Raw genomic sequence first — 12,061 nt, 5'->3', positions numbered from 1 at the left:
CGCACCATTTAACAAAGTCCTTGATTAGGTTCCTATACTCCTCCTCCTGCCCACTCCTGATGCAGCCCACGATAGCAGTGTCGTCAGCGAACTTTTGCATGTGGCAGGACTCCGAGTTGTATTGGAAGTCCGATGTATATAGGCTGAACAGGACTGGAGAGAGTACAGTCCCCTGTGGCGCTCATGTGTGGCTGACCACAATGTCAGACCTGCAGTTCCCAAGACGCACATACTGAGGTCTGTCTGTAAGATAGTCCACGATCCATGGACCCCGTGGTCATCAGAGGTGACTGTGTGCAGAGGGTCCAGATCTATAAATACCTGGGAGTGCAGCTGGATGATAAATTGGACTGGACTGCCAAAATTGATGCTCTGTGTAAGAAAGGTTAGAGCCGACTATACTTCCTTAGAAGGCTGGCATCCTTCAACATCTGCAATAAGATGCTGCAGATGTTCTATCAGACGGTTGTGGCAAGCGCCCTCTTCTACGCGGTGGTGTGCTGGGGAAGCAGCATAAAGAAGAGGGATGCCTCACGCCTGGACAAATTGGTGAGGAAGGCAGGCTCTGTTGCCTGGTTGACTGATTAGAGCACCATCCAGGCCGCAGTCATGTGATCTTAAATCACAGGCTGTTGTTTATCCCACCTGTTACTTTCCTGAAGCTGTTACCCATAATCCTTGTCTTGGGGCATCCAGTAAATTTAGTCTTGATACAAACCTTAAATTAATTGATAACCAAAAAATAAGGTGTATAATTAGACCAAGGGATAAAACCAGACCCTCCACCAGGGGCATCTGTAATAGAAATTTACTACAAATTAAAACAAAAAGTATATCACCAATTCAGAAAGAAGCATACAGTTTTAAATGCTGCTTATTGAACATTCGCTTTCTTGGCACTAAAGCTGTTTTGGTAAATGATATTATATTAAGTACAAAATCTGATCTGTGTCTTCTCACCGAAACCTGGCTTAGTAAATGTGACACTGTCCCCCTAGCTGAGGCGTCACCAGATGGCTACTCGTTCCTTCATAAGTCTAGAGATTCAGGTCGAGGAGGAGGCCTTGGAATAATTCATTGTAACAAAATGCAAATCACTTCTAAAAATTTAGGCAACTTTACATCCTTTGAGGCATTCATTTTAAATATTAAAACAGATTCCAACACAATTATAGTGCTAGTCTATAGACCACCAGGGCCGTATTCATTGTTCATGTCTGAATTTAGCAACCTTTTATCTGACTTGGCTATAAATTATGATCACGTAGTACTGATGGGAGATTTTAATGTACACATTGATGTGGAAACTGACACTTTTAGCAAATGTTTTACTTATTTGTTAAATTCAGTAGGATTTTGTCAGAATGTCAGAGGTCCAACTCATAATCATAACCACACATTAGATTTAATTATAACTTACAAAGTTGAAATTCAAAATTTAATTATTACTCCATTAAATGAAGTTATTTCCGATCACTACTTAATTACATTTGATTTAGTCCTGCCCTTGCCAACACACTCCCACATTAAAACTACTGTGTTTGTGTGTGTCCTGCGGTGGGTTGGCACCCTGCCCGGGATTGGTTCCTGCCTTGTGCCCTGTGTTGGCTGGGATTGGCTCCAGCAGACCCCTGTGACCCTGTGTTCGGATTCAGCAGGTTGGAAAATGGATAGATGGATGAAAAAAAGAGGTAGGCAACGCAAAAACTTACCATAAACACAAACATTTCTATTTTTGAGTGAACATTTGGTTTATTAATAGTTATATTCATATCTGCACACAACTTAAAATTTGAATGCTCAAGAAATAATTTAAGACTGTGTGAAGTGAAACAAAGAATAAAATAGCAAAATAACAATTAAACAAACTATACAACAACCTTATAAACACACTGTACAACATATTGTCTGCCAAATATGAAAATGAAGTTGTTTGCTTAAATATTGGGAGTAACCCTATTACAACAGGAGGCGACACGGATCAGCAGTTTTCTGTACTCCAAGGTAAGGTGTTGTTCAACTAACACATTTAGAGGTGTCATCTGAGTCACAAATCCTTGTCTGCAGATTAAAAAAATATTTTATATACATATATAGCCACATACACTGACACACATATATTGTATATATTTTGCATCCCATTTTACACTGAAAAGCAGACCAATATCATACATTCCTCTTTTTCGTTTATTTAAAAATAAAAATCTACTTCACATATTCGCTTGCCGATTATATGCCACTCTTGTTTGGAGGGTTATGAAGACAGCATATTTAAAAAAGGCGATAACATTTAGCGTATATTGTCTCAGTAAGGCAGAGGATGTAATCAAGAACCACATTCGTTTAGTTCAAAAGGTTTCTCCCATCATACCCTCTTGCAAATGGTATAGATGTGTAAAGCCTGCAACTCCCGACATAAAAAGGGTGTATCCTGATGTAATTAGACTTGAATGACAATTTGTTTTGTGCAGTAACAACTCTTGCATTGTAATTACGCAATGCATACATTCACAATTATAAGTCTGCAATATGTGGTTTTCATTATTGGGGTTCCTCTTGGAGTCACTCTTAAAAGGTCCAAACCCTGGCTTGAGTTAGGGCTCTGTTCATCATGAAGAAACTCCAAATTGGGAGTGCTTCATTACAGAAGTCAACCTAACCACTGCAAAGGCAGCAGAGTCTATGAAACTTTGAAAGAGGTTAGAGTTTTTTGAATGGCAGGTTTGGACAGAGCTATACAGAAGGTAGCTGTGTGAGTCAGTTGGCTTGTAATAGATTACAATACTTAAAATTCTGCAATGCCATTGATACATCCAATCCATTTCTTGCAACAGCTGTGTTAGGAGATGGAAGGCAGATGAGGCATGCAGATGTGTGCCTTTAACTTGACTAAATATATTGTGATTACTATAAAATGCATAGTTTCCAATGTTGCTACTCTAAGGATCTACAATGATGTAGTTTATTTTTTAACAGCTGTATGAAAATAAGACCAAGTATCTGCTCTACTTAAAATGGAATCCCTGAAATAGCTAATAAGAAAAAAAATAAGAAGAGCAACAGTTCTAAAACCATGAAAAAGCATTTGCAAATATCTTGTTTCTTTAAAATACAACGGATGAGTGTTTCCCTCTTCTCTTATTTAAACAGATCTAAGAAAATAAAAATTGACCACAGCCTTAATCGAGGGTTCAGAGAGTCAGTACATGCACTTTTTGTTTCATCCTCATTCTTAATCACTATCTTGCTTCTTGAGGTTGTTGCCTCTGCTGCTGCATGACGGATTTCGGTAGATTTTTCAATTTTGATGGACCCTTGGGTCGGAGATGCAGCTACATCTTTGGCAAAAATACAAAGATTTGTAAATGTCCTAAATATGGAAATGTAACAATCACAAAGTACAAAATTGAGAGACAGAGCAGCATAGGGGTGGAATGAGAAGACCAGCTGGATGTAGGTTTCATTACTGGGGTTCCTCTTGGAGTGGATGTTCGGTCCACTCCTGGCTTGAATTAGGGTCCTGTTCACAATATGGGAACGGTATCCTTTATTAATGAAGAAACTCCTCACTGTGAGTACTTCATTGCAGAAGTCAACCTCATCACGGCAGAGGCAGCAGAAGTAAGGAACTTTGAAACAGGTTTGGAGATTTTACTATGCCAGGGATGGATGGAGGTGTAGAAAAGGTAAGTGTGTGAATCAGTTGCCTTGTAAAAGATTACAATACTAAAAACACTGCAATGCCATTGATACATCCAATCTATTTCTTGCCACAGTTGTGTTATGAAATACAAAAAGCTTGCTTTGGGTAATAATGCAGATCTGTGCCTTTAACTTCTTTAAAAGTGACAATATTTATTGGCATTACAGTGAAATACACATTTCGCAATGTGTCTACTCTTAGGACATACAATGATGTAGTTTTATTTTTAACAGCTATGTGAAAATAAGAAGAAATATCTTCTGTACCTAGGAGTTAATTCCCGTTATTGCAAATAAGTAATATAAGAACAGCAACGGTTCTAAAACCATGAAACATCCATCCATCCATTTTCCAACCCGCTGAATCCAAACACAGGGTCACCTGGAGCCAATCCCAGCCAACACAGGGCAGGAACCAATCCCAGGCAGGGTGCCAACCCAGGACACACACCAAGCACACACTAGGGCCAATTTCGAATCGCCAATCCACTTAACCTGCATGTCTTTGGGCTGTGGGAGGAAACCAGAGCGCCCAGAGGAAACCCACGCAGACACGGGGAGAACATGCAAACTCCACGCAGGGAGGACTCGGGAAGCGAACCCGGGTCCCCAGGTCTCCCAACTGCGAGGCAGCAGCGCTACCCACTGCGCCACCTCCATGAAACAGCATTTGGCAAATACTTTCTATTTCATTAAAACACATATGATGAGTGCTTTCATCATCTCCTATTTAAACAGATTTAATGAGATCAAAATTGACCTAAGCTTTAAATTCAGAGAGCCATTACCTTCACTTTCCATTTTATTCCCCTTGTTTATCGCTGACTCACCTCCTGACGTTGTGGCCTCCCCTGCTACATGAGGGATTTTTGGAGGTTTTCCAATTTGGGCACACCGTCGTGTCAGAGATACAGCTACATTTTTAGAAAACTTACACAGATTTGTAAAATTTCTAAAAATGTAACAATAATAATTCACAACTGAAAAATAAGAAGAGAGAGGTTTGTTAGGGTACGTTGGGAGGACCAGCGGGATGTGGGTTTCATTTTTGGGGTTCCTTTTAGAATGGATGTCACAAAGTCTTCTCCTGGCTTGAGTTAGGGTCCTGTTCACAATATAAGAAAGGTATACTGTATAAATGATAAAACTCCTTGTTGTACTGGAAACACTGTCATGCCATTGATACATGCAATCCATTTCTTTCCACAGTTGTGTTATGAAATGGAAGGCGGATGAGGGGTATTTTGAGGTATAATGCAGAGCTCTGCCTTTTAGTTGTTTTTGTAAATATTTATTGTGATTACAGAAAAATTCACATTTTACAATGTTTCTACTCCAAGTACCTACAATAATTCAGTTTTGATTTTAACAGCTATCTGAAAACAAGAACAAATATCTGCTCTAGCCAAAACTGAACCCCTGAAATTGCACATACGAAATAAAACATACAACACAACACAACCACACAACAACACTTGGCAAATACCTTCTGTTTTATTAAAATAGAACTGATTAATGCTTTCCTCGCCTCTTATTTAGACAGATTTTTTTAATAAAATCAAAATTGACCAAAGCCTTAAATGTAGGTTCAGAGAGCCATTACCTTCGCTTTCCATTTCATCCCAATCTTTAATCTCTGACTCGCTTTTCGAAGCTGTGGCCTCTCCAGCTGCATCAGGGATTTCTGGAGGTTTTCCAGTTTGGACGTACCCATGGGGTGAAGGTTCAGCTACATGTTTGGTTTTGTCACCCCCTCGTCCAGATGACACTTTGTACTCAGCCATGTCCGTTTACTTGGAGCGCCTGGGAAAGCGTCGTCGTCTTCCCGCTCAAATACTTCTGGCGGAGATGCTGCCCTAGCAAGTTGCCAAAAATCACGTGACCGGAAAACACTTGTCAAGCGCATCACTCGCGCTAGAAATGTACGCGCTTACTTAATTTTCTCAAAATATAACGTGTGCTTTTAAAATACGCTAAATATGTAACAAAGTGTACCCCTGTCGGACTATGATGTGGGATACTGTCCTTCCAGAGGTAACGTGCCCTCCATCGCGTGCTCCAAGAAAAGCGAACGTAGCAAACCGAGAAGTGCCGTTAGCATTAAAAGTAATCCATCAGTTAAATTGGTTCACGACAGCAACAGATCCAGTGTACTGTAAGTACAGCTTTAAGCCGAATCTCCGGGTTTTCCCCACGAGACTCGCAATCTGCAATACCACGCGAGGAAAAGAAACGTGCTGAACTGGACATTAAGCGGCAGATAGAGGAGGACCGTAGAATTGACGAGTTCTGAAGACAGCTTGAGAACCAAGAGTCCGACGCGCTTCACCAAAGGGAAAGCATTACGTCTAGACAGCGGTGTTTAAGACGTAAAGAAAGGGACTTACAGGAGGCACGTTTGATAGCAGCCTTTCTGAAAAAGAATGACGAAGGAGAATGTTGATCTTTGCGCGCTTGTCAGTCTGCTGACTTTTCTCTAGGACAGTGGTTCTCAAACATTTTCTGTCATGCCCCCCTTCGGAAGCAGTTGACCTTTCATTTCATCCACCCCTCCGTCCTGTGTACCCGAACTACCTGTACAATTTTTCTGGATCAGTCATATATAATAAAATGGCCAGATGTTGTTTTATTAAATTGAAATAGCATGAACAGCACCTGTATGTTTCCTTTCACCTTTCTTTCAATCGTTTCTTTTATGCAGGTAAAACTGCAGGACAGCCTTTCTACACTTCAACTTATAAAAACAAATTTGTGCGTCTTTAAATTGCTTGATTAGTCTGTGTGCTTTTTCAAGAATATTGAGCAAGAATGAAATGTTTTAAAGACGAACTGCAACCACCTTTGCTAGGAGGATAAACAGTAAGTACAACCTGTGCAAAAATAAATAACACTATAATAATGAAATAAACAATACAAAAAATTACTAGTGAATAAAGTTCAGTGATTTGGCAAGAAGAGAAAATGTCATTCTGTGAGAACTCAGGCCATTACTTCATTAGTGACTGCAGCAGGCCTGAATTTGCATAGCACATCTTTTTAAAGCAGGGCTGCAGACTTGATACTGACATACTCAAGTTGTGCTCAATGTTGATCTTAGATCTGTGCTTTGTTTTCAGACACAACAGGCTGAAAATCCAGTTTCACAGAGATAGGATGTTGCAAAAAGAAGCAGAATGCAAACAGCCTTCTGCCCTATGAGTGGGTACTCCCTCTCCACACCAAGCTAGAATTCAGAGTTTCTGAGTTGTAAACCTGAACCTGACTTGTAATAACATTGGTCCAAACTTCTTGTAGCTCAGGGGTAATCTTCCTTGATGCCATTTCTTCACTGTGTAAAAAGCAGTGCATTCACCCCACATTTGGCAACACAGCTGTTGGTTACAGCCTGAAATCCACTTCTTTACCCTGACATGGTCTGTGCACCATCTGTGCAAATATTTACACAGTACTCCCATGTCAGCCTGTGTTCTCTCAAATAACAGTCAAGAATCTTAAACAGTTCCTTAGCTGTTGGTCTACATTGTACATACTTGAAAAAGAGTAGAGTTCTGCAACTCTGTAAGTGACTTTGTATGAAGATGTTTGTGCTTTCATATTCACTGTTGACACTTTTGCAAAGCAACATATCTGCCCACGATAAGTTTTTAGTTTTCTCTGAAAAAAATTGAGTGGTTTATTGACATATCTGGGGTGTAATGTTTCTATGTGCATTCTTAATTTTTTTGGCCTCAGACACAATTATCTCTCCTCTTTTTCAACACTGACAGTGAACCTGACAGCGAGACAGGCTTTGTTATATTTTCTTCACTTTCGGTTTTGAATGACTGACCATTGCCAGTTTTCCTTTTTACTCTTGTCAAAAATCTGTCCATGTTTTACTACATGTTTTTTCCTCTGTCTGACAAAAGAAACATCAGTGTTTTTTATTGCTCCTGTTTGAAAAACGTTCATTCAACTTTCCGCTACACACTTTAAGAAACTCTTAATCTGGTCTTGGGGTGCTTCATGTCCCCATTACCCCCATCCCCCGTAGTGTAACAGCACCCATCAAGGGTGGTGCTCTACACACTTTGAGAATCACTGCTCTAGGAGTAAATGTTGACACTTAAGTGGCAGTATATTATCCACCAGACCGTGAACATTGTAATAACTGCCAATCCAGAAGTGACACCTCCTATTCCCACTAAGGATGCAGGCAGAAAACTGCAAGATGACAAATTCTCACTGCCACTATAACTGAATTTATTCAGTAAACACCATATACTGCACCAAGGAACAGTAAGGATTGGAACTACTATACTGTAGGTCCTTAGGTGACGAGGTTCAGCAGCAGCAACTGACTGGAGCAACATCTGTTCTGAATCCGAATGCACACTCTTATGGGGCGGCTCACTTCCCAGATGCCCAACTAAATAGACCTGCTTCAGACAGTAAGAGACCCTATTTTCATCAGCCAGATTTGCAGTTGAACACCACATCTTCACTGTTTCATCATTCAGTGCACACAGTACCAACCACAGCATTTGTGTATTTTTCTGCAGCAAATATTACGGATTTATTAATTGCCTCATCACATGCCATTCCAAAGCCAAACCTGCCTTCTTTGAGAGTGGTACGGAAAGTGACTTTCCCCTTCTTATAATGGCACTTGACAGTCTCCTTAATAACCATGTACACCTTATTTTCAGTATATCAGGTATTACTTGGACAGCTTAAACTAGCAAGTGCATACAAATTAGCCAAAGCATGAATACATGATGCACACCCACTTACAGCAGCATTAAGAGCTTTACAGGATAAGTGTGGACAACCTTGTCAAATTATCCAGAATGAACTCAGAGTGCTAATGAATAAACCTCCTATTAAAATAGGAAACACCGAGGACTTTGATGAATTGCTCTCTCAGTCCACTCATGGATGGAATGTTGAAAAGGCCTGAAGGAGACAATTGGTATGAACTGAAATGTGGCTCACATGTCTATCAGCTTCTGTGGAAATGACAGACCAAAAATGCGGACAAAACTTATGCACTACAGGACCTCTACATCTCTACACATAATACAGACCAAGTCACAAGCAAAACGAGTCTCAGAGTGAGCTGTTCTCCTTTACCAAGGCGAGGTGACAAAGTCAGAGAAAAGAAACCCACCCTCTTACATCAAGAAGAAGCAAAAACTCACCACAGTGCATTATTGTGCTGAAGCGGGATTGGCTTAATACCCATACTGAGATAGTAAAGACCTTTACCTTAATAGCTGTGCAGAATTTAAGAAGTTAAATACTGACCAAGTCATAAAATGGATTAAAGACAGTAAACACTTGGAAATGTGCACATTCATATATCCTGAAGTCTGCACCTTAAAGGAGCCCTGCAGCTGTTTCAAGGAGCTTCACCTGACCATACTGCATGAGATCATTACTAACTTGATGTAAAATGTCCTAATGAAAGTTGTTCAGCCAGAAATTATATATTTTGATTAACACCTCAGACTACATAATGTCATGGTGAAGATTGTAAAGGTTCTACTCCACAGTGCTGGATGCTTCATTGAGGCCTATACAATACTAGAATGATGGTTCAGAGCGAACAATTATCTTGTCTTCAGCTATATGGAATCGCAGTCTGACTCTTGGAAAAGTAAGATTGTACTTTTTACAGGTGATTGGCACATCATTCATCTTCGATTTCTCTCCAGTAGCATAAAAAATACAATATCACGCAGGCACTCTGCTACCACCATCGCACATGTCTTAAGACACCTCTAATATGTTTTGACTCTTTTCATGTTTTACAGAAGGTCTCAACATTAGATGTCAGCTTTAAGGATTGGCTTTAACATTGGTCTTCCCCTTCCAAAGAAATAACTTATATTTAGCTAGATGTAACTTTGTGTTTAATGTGCAAAGCAGCAAACTAAAGAACAAAGGCTTTCATTCAGAGAAGTGATATTTGTGAGGGCATCTACAGAAAACATATCGTGCTTCCCATGCAATGCATGCAGCTAAAGGTAATGTGTTTGCTGATTTCAGTCAAAACTTCTGCATACAGTTTTATCAGTCAATAACAGGTACAGGCACCTGAACATTATTATTCTCTAATGCAGAAGTGTCATTTGGATTTATTTTATTTATGTCATGTCAGTCGATATCTGCACAAAAAAATAAACAACATATGAGAATATATTAAGTATATTTCTTTACTAGGCAATGCCACATACTCTAATTATACTTAAGTATATGACTTTGTCCCAAAATGTTTTATATTTTGCATATGTTTAACCCCACCCCCGTTTCTTATATGTATCCAACAATCCAAATTTATAACTTGCATATCCAGTTCAGGTGTGTAAAGATATCCCAGTATCATTGATTACAAGGAAGAGATCAATTTTGAAGTGGCCTCCAGTCCATCACGCACACACGCAGACAAACGCATGCACTCCAATACTCATTCGAATCGGGGCAATTTAGGGTTGACAACTAACCAAACACACATCTTTGAGATGTGCGAGAAAAATCCAAAGGAATACCAATGTTGAAATACAGACAATGTGCCACTGCCTGCTCCATACAGGCAGTGCCCATGCCTAGGATTCAAACTCATGACTCTGAAGCTGTAAAGCAGAAGTGCTAACCACTGCACCAAACTTACATGCATGATTTCAAAATGTAAAATTGAGACCTCCTGTGTTAGAAAAATATTAAGCATCTAATAGAAAGCAACCTCTGTCACTCTGCTGGGAAGTATGATATAAGTCATATTGGGTATGGCTCCATTTAGACTTGGGGTCTCGAACACTGGTCCTGGAGCACTGCTGTGGCTGCTGGTTTTCATTCTATTCATGTTCTTAGATAGATAGATAGATAGATAGATAGATAGATAGATAGATAGATAGATAGATAGATAGATAGATAGATAGATAGATAGATAGATAGATAGATAGATAGATAATGTTAACATTTACCCCAACCCGGGTGGAATTGAAGAGTCGCATAGTTTGGGGGAGGAATGATCTCCTCAGTCTGTCAGTGGAGCAGGTCAGTGACAGCAGTCTGTCACTGAAGCTGCTCCTCTGTCTGGAGATGACACAGTTTAGTGGATGCAGTGGATTCTCCATAATTGATAGGAGCATGCTTAGCGCCCGTCGCTCTGCCACAGACGTTAAACTGTCCAGCTCCAAGCCAACAATAGAGCCTGCCTTCCCCACCAGTATGTCCAGGCGTGAGGCGTCTTTCTTCTTAATGCTGCCTCCCCAGCACACCACTGCATAGAAGAGGGCACTCGCCACAACCGTCTGATAGAACATCTGCAGCATCTTATTGCAGATGTTGAAGGACGCCAGCCTTCTAAGGAAGTATAACCGGCTCTGTCCTTTCTTACACAGAGCATCAGTATTGGCAGTCCAGTCTAATTTATCATCCAGCTGCACTCCCAGGTATTTATAGGTCTGTACCATCTGCACACAGTCACCTCTGATGATCACGGGGTCCATGAGGGGTCTGGGCCTCCTAAAATCCACCACCAGCTCCTTGGTTTTTTGTAGGTGGTTTGAGTCGCACCATTTAACAAAGTCATTGATGAGGTTCCAATACTCCTCCTCCTGCCCAGTCCTGATGCAGCCCACGAGAGCAGTGTCTTTAAACGTCTTTAACGTTTGCATACAGTAACCAGTTTTTGCTGCTGTATAACTCTTTTACCTTAATTTTAATGGAATTGCTATTTAAGACTCAGCCTCCTTAATTGTTTCTTTTACCTAAACTATCTACCAATCAATAAAGACATACAAACTAAACCAATGCCTGACAAGCAACCTGTGTCCATTATACAATATCTGAAAATAAAGAAAGGAGAAGGCTACAGTAATCTTGATCTGCTCAGGTCCACAAAACATTTTGACTGTGTTCTTAGGAAAAAGAAAATCTGTAGTTTTGGAAATGTCTGTTGTGGCAAAATGAGAGAACCAATTCATCAAGGAAGATTACCGCTGAGCTACAAGAAGTTTGGACTGATGTTATTACAAGTCAGGTTCAGGTTTACAACTCAGAAACTCTGAATTCTAGCTTGGTGTGGAGAGGGAGTACCCACTCATAGGGCAGAAGGCTGTTTGCATTCTGCTTCTTTTTGCAACATCCTATCTCTGTGAAACTGGATTTTCAGCCTGTTGTGTCTGAAAACAAAGCACAGATCTAAGATCAACATTGAGCACAACTTGAGTATGTCAGTATCAAGTCTGCAGCCCTGCTTTAAAAAGATGTGCTATGCAAATTCAGGCTTGCTGCAGTCACTAATGAAGTAATAAGGCCTGAGTTCTCACAGAATGACATTTTCTCTTCTTGCCAAATCACTGAACTTTATTCA

The 12,061-nt window shown here is 40.2% G+C and overlaps 2 protein-coding genes across 4 annotated transcripts in view; both read right to left on the bottom strand.

Annotated features, from left to right (window-relative positions):
* Positions 1–12,061, bottom strand: part of LOC114657140 (centromere protein T-like) — a 97,280-nt gene that overhangs the window by 43,753 nt on the left and 41,466 nt on the right. The window lies entirely within an intron of this gene.
* LOC114657739 (uncharacterized) overlaps positions 1,770–12,061 on the bottom strand; it is a 101,953-nt gene continuing 91,661 nt past the window's right edge. Inside the window, exon 17 of the mRNA XM_051932199.1 lies at positions 1,770–1,880. The gene's annotated coding sequence lies outside the window, so the exon portion shown is untranslated. The remainder of the gene's footprint in view (positions 1,881–12,061) is intronic.

Source organism: Erpetoichthys calabaricus, chromosome 9 (assembly GCF_900747795.2).
Source record: "Erpetoichthys calabaricus chromosome 9, fErpCal1.3, whole genome shotgun sequence".
Taxonomy (NCBI): domain Eukaryota; kingdom Metazoa; phylum Chordata; class Cladistia; order Polypteriformes; family Polypteridae; genus Erpetoichthys; species Erpetoichthys calabaricus.
This window is presented reverse-complemented; position numbering and strand designations above follow the sequence as displayed.